Below are 5,358 nucleotides of genomic sequence, written 5' to 3'. Positions count from 1 at the left end.
GTTATGATACAGATCATTAAGAAAGGCCAGCAGTTACATATCTGCTACAAATACTCTGTATTGAGTGTGATTTAAGGAACATAAATTTATTAATAGCATGTTTAATAAAAAGAGCCTTTGGGTTCTTCCTGTGCATGACTATCAAATCTATTTGTACTTAGGATGATAAGATAAGACATGGTTCCAAGTGTAATACACATTTCAATAGAATTTGTGATTACTGACCTTCATAGTAAACTGGACTTGTTTTTAAGTTTAACTCGTATGATGTATTTTAAAACAAGAACGTGAAAAGAATCTTGTTAGATCACATGTGGACTAAATGCTTTGAAATCAGAAAATTCCCCTAAATTTTGAGGGGTGGCAGGCATCAGACTCTTGCCCTCTTAACCACCTCCAAACTTTGATGATAGAGACAGATTTCGGCACGCAACAGGAATGTAACTGGGAAAAATAATTGAAAAAGTCCACGAAACTGGATGTGCAATTTTGACACCAAGTTGTTCAAGAGCAAGAATTCTTTATATAACATGAGGGCAGTAAATCAAGGGATTTTGTCACAGTTCCTTGTCGTGCTGATACTTCAAACAGGAGCACCCACATTGCCTGGTACAGAAAAAATATTTTTTTAAAAGACTTCTTTCTTTTAACTTTCCGTCACTAATAAGCTGTGATTGTGGATTTCTACCTGTAAAACTCACCCCAAACAACACTGTATTTATTGGAGAATATTTTAATCCCTGAGAAGATGAATTTGACTAAATTAGTGTTTTCTAAATTATGATACAAACCAAAAACACTTTGAGAAGATCAATGACATTTAAAAGGAGAAATGATGGAACTAAGTGTGATATTCTTCCCTTTAAAACAGTATTTTTCTCTTGTCACTCATCTCTTTAGGATACATTCAAATGTAACTTGAATTACAGCAGTTTCTGTGGAGGATTACTTCCCATTAGCTAATAAAGAGTAACTGCAGCAAATAAAATATTCTTTTAATTTATCTCTTATCAATGCTGTAGTTTAGTAGATAAATTGGCATTCTGCTTAGAGAGTTTTCAAAGCATTCAGTTTCTAAATCTCAGCATACTAACACATCTAAAGAGCATATTTAATTTAAAAAAAATAAAATGAATCTCATATATTAATTTATTGGGGTGGTGCAGCAGCAATAATAATACAGACACAGCTTCAGCCCTAAAGACTTTTACAGCTTTGTTTTTCATTAGGCTTTTGAATCCCAAACAAGGTATGTAAAGCATCTATTTTTATCTCAGTATTCAATCAGAATTTAATATTTATTCTTATTGAATCAGATTCTTCAAAGTCTGTAATAAGTCAATTCTTCGTTGTTAATTTTAACATGAGTGAGCTTAATTTTTTCAGTGTGCAAAGGAGCTTAGGATAAGTAGTTTTGAAGTTAAATAGAAAACCCAGGGAGCAATATTTATGAAGTAATGTGGCCAAATGCATTTAAAATGCAGAATATTTGTGACTTTGCTAGCCAGTAAATCCTTTTCTATTCTCTGCTTGGCTACAGCAGCTGGTGATTTTTCAGTTTCCAGGTACAGTATCAGCAGCATAGCCTTTCTTTTGTGACAAAGGAATATAAGTTGCCTTGGAGATTTTTAATTAACTCTTCTCCTGTAGCTCTGCCTGCTTATCATTTCAGCAGTTATTTAAGCTTCATATCAGATTTTGGATATTATTCTTCAGAAATGTCTTCTTATTCTACACAAATTAGCATTTCAGCAAAACAATGTTTCCATAATGGACCATTCATTACACTTTTTTTAAAGGTGTAGCTAGTATTTACACCCATTAATTCAGCCTTGAAAAACAGATGAATCCTAAAGGGGGAACATGTGTGGATTCTGCGACTAAAAGAAACTATTCTGCACCAAAGATGTGATGCTGATCACTTTCCTAACCTTAATCAGACTAAGATACTTCTTAATTACTTTTTATGATTTGTTCTTATCAATAAATAAAGGTGAATAGAATATTTTTTCATAAATTGGGATTCCTCAGACTAATTTGTTATTTAATGGAGTATTATTCATTTAACAAATAAATTTACCTTGCAAAACGTCCCTATCTTTTTGAAATGGCCATTTTGAAACGGCTAGTTGTCTCAGCCAAGTGGGTGAAGATATATATATATATATTTCTATGTGAGAAAATAAAAGAGAATAAAGTTGGAAGAGGCAGAAAGGTGCTTATGACAGTCACATCCCCTGATGTCACAAATTTTTTCTCTATACTGCTCTTTTAAAAAGCCTGGAATTTACTGTCATCATTGTTGTTAATGCCATTGAGCCAGCAGCTGGGCTTTTGGTTTTTTTTTTTTTTTTCCCCAGACAAATTATAAATGTCATAAATGCTTCCAAGAATACAGAATCAGAAGCCTTTTCTACCCTGAAAATGGAGGTAGGAGTTTGAGCAGATGTGATTTACAGACACGGGGTTAAGGCTATAAGCTAGAGGGAGCTCCACCACAACGAAATGCAAAGGCTCAGTTTCATTTATCAATGTGCTTCCCCGGCTTTGTCTGCTCGTGAACATAAAAGACCCGGTTTTATTGCAGATATTATCTACACCATTCTATGATATGAATGTTATTGTCTAAACTGTTGATGAGATATAAAACAGCTGAAACCTTCTACCAACACCATATTTATGCCAAACCTTTTGATAAATATACAGGTCTTTTTGTTCACCTTCACTGTCTTTGTCCTCATCTTACCACTCAGCCATTTTAAATGAAAATGCATCCTCTATAAATCCCGAGCATAGAAATGCACCAAAAGCCAATCTTGTAGCCATAATTGTGCAAGATAATGTCCAGCAGTTGGACAAGAATTCTGGGCCAGCCCCAAGCCCTGGGTCTGAAGATAAAAATATCTCCCCAGTTCAGTTATTTCATAGTGCTCTTTCCAAAGTAATCCACACCACAAATTCATCCCAGTGACAACCTGGTTTATTCCACAACTAGGCCTGAAGAGGGATCAGTGAAGGGAGGTTGGAGCAATCTGCTTGGAAAGGACGTAGTTATTATAACTGGAACATCAATAATCTTTAATAATTGCTTCTATTGAGCATCTCAGAGACACAGTGATCTATTCACAGTTCCAGTAATTCTCTAGGAATCCTGTTACCCCTTCTGTAGCATTGGCTAAAGGACAGTGTTTGTCCACTATTGTTCTTAGATGTCTTTTCAGTGTAAGAATAGTTGTTAGTTAATTTGCATCCCTGCCTTGCCTTTGTGCCCTGAAATTCTGGAGCCTACATTTGAGGTTCTTCTTTCTTACCTCTTGGTCCTCAATCTCAGCAGATGATATTGCACTGGTCATAGAGATAATAAGAAAGCACCTAATATCTTCTTATTGATTTTTGTTAATAAAATGCCACTTCAGAGAGAAAGCAACAGCTGAAACCATGAAGGCTGAGTCATGGCTGTGTTAATGAACTTTATTTTTGTCTATATTTGGTGTCTAATTCATGGTGAATAATTTATTAAGTAAACGTGTCCTCTTTCCTGTTTGTAGCATACGCACAAGCAAATTATGACCTTATTCCACTTTTTAGAAACAATATTATTGTTTTCCTCTATCAACTTTAAAAATTTTCAAACATAATTGACCAACTCAAAAACTTTATATATGTGATTGATCAAGTCTCTTCTCCTTCAGCACAACCGACTGCATCTGTAGGGCACGGTGCTCTCATAGCAGAGAACAGGTATCAGCTTTCCAAGCAACCTTACCACTGATGTTGTCCCAGTAAAAATTTAAAATGGAATTTCCAAATATGCTGTGAAGAATACTTCAACATTTGCTGTGTAACAGCATTCCTGAGCATAAAACCTGGTAGGCTTGACCTCACTTGTGGGAAAAGGCCAGAACACGGCTTAGAACTGGCTCTGGGGTTGGTCATCTGAGACTCAAGAGGAGGGATTTGAACCTTTGTTTCCACCAAGACTGAGAGCCTTGCATTCACACAGCTCATGAGTTCCTTGAAGCTAGGAGCCAAGTAACCGCAACCTTAAAACAACATGTAGCTATTAATCTTACATAAGATATATTTTCTACATTTAATGTTACTTTTCTAACTTCTGAAGAGGTTTCTTTTTTGAATGAGACAAACAGAATGCCTTTTTCTCCCATATTTATGGGAGACATGGACTTATTTCTGCTCCTTTTATAAGTTATGGCACATTTACTGAGTTATTCATATATTTGTGCAGTATTTTTTATGCCTCTGTGCTTTAAAAAAGAAGTCTGAGTGTTCTGCTCACAGATGGGCCTTCCAGGATGCTGAGGGGCAGCTCTGCCTCTGGCCCAGGGGGGGGAATAAAAGTTTTAGGAGACATGTTGGCAACTCAGGACCCATTGTTAGGGGTGTCTGCATATGGGCAACACCTTACCTCATGGGGCTTTAGGGAAAGTTGTCTGCTTCATCGGACTTGGAGCGGGTGCTGGCTGAATGGCAGATCAGCCTCAATAAGTATGCCAGAAATATTTATCACTTTGAGAACTCTACCTGCAGAACTGGCATTAACTTGCAGGTCAGGATGTTTGTTTCCAGCAAAACTCCTGAATTGACGTCTTAAAGGATTTTAATTTCTGTAACACAAAACAAAAATACTTAATAATCTGTAAATATCCTCAGACATCACAGAAGAAAAAGGACCTCTTTTGAAAAGGACCTTTTTTCTTTCCCTTCCTCAACCTGGAATAAACTTTCCAATGCAGATGTTCTAAGAAAAATATGTTTTGGTCAGAAGTGGCAAAACAAAACTGGTGCTTTGCTGACAAGTCTGGGCTGCCAGCAGAAATCTGTCTTTAGACTATGCAATCATTCTCCTATGTTTCCTTAAAAATATAATAAAAAGGCAGAATGTGATTTCTCATTTCTGAGCCTCTGGTATCACTAAAGCTTTTTATTTGAGAAGTTCTGTCTTGAAAAGTTTTTTTGCTTAATTTGCTATCTAATATTAAATAATGCAATATTAACAAGTTCTTAGTGGTCTTATGGACAAATATGCAAGCAGCAATTCTTGGACTGGCTCCAAAGGCCAGCTGCCAGCCATCACCCCTGGCAAGGGGCTGGGGGAGTGATATGGTCAGAAAGGATTTCCAAATGGTAATTTTACAGGCAGCTGTTTGCCAATCCTCAGTTTGCTTTCTGAGTTTGCTGAAAAGACCTGCTCAACATCTTTTTGAAGATTTTAACCAGTGTTTGCTTCTTTGCCATATGGGATCCCCCTCAGACGCAACCATGGGATGCAGCCCCAGTGCAGGTTCTGCTGCACCGCACTGCACAGGTTGCCATAGTGACAGACAGGCGAGACATTAC

This window comes from Corvus kubaryi, unplaced genomic scaffold (genome assembly GCF_017639235.1).
Source record: "Corvus kubaryi isolate FWS band 111438036 unplaced genomic scaffold, C.kubaryi_AGA036_p1.0 78, whole genome shotgun sequence".
Classification (NCBI taxonomy): domain Eukaryota; kingdom Metazoa; phylum Chordata; class Aves; order Passeriformes; family Corvidae; genus Corvus; species Corvus kubaryi.
This window is presented reverse-complemented; position numbering follows the sequence as displayed.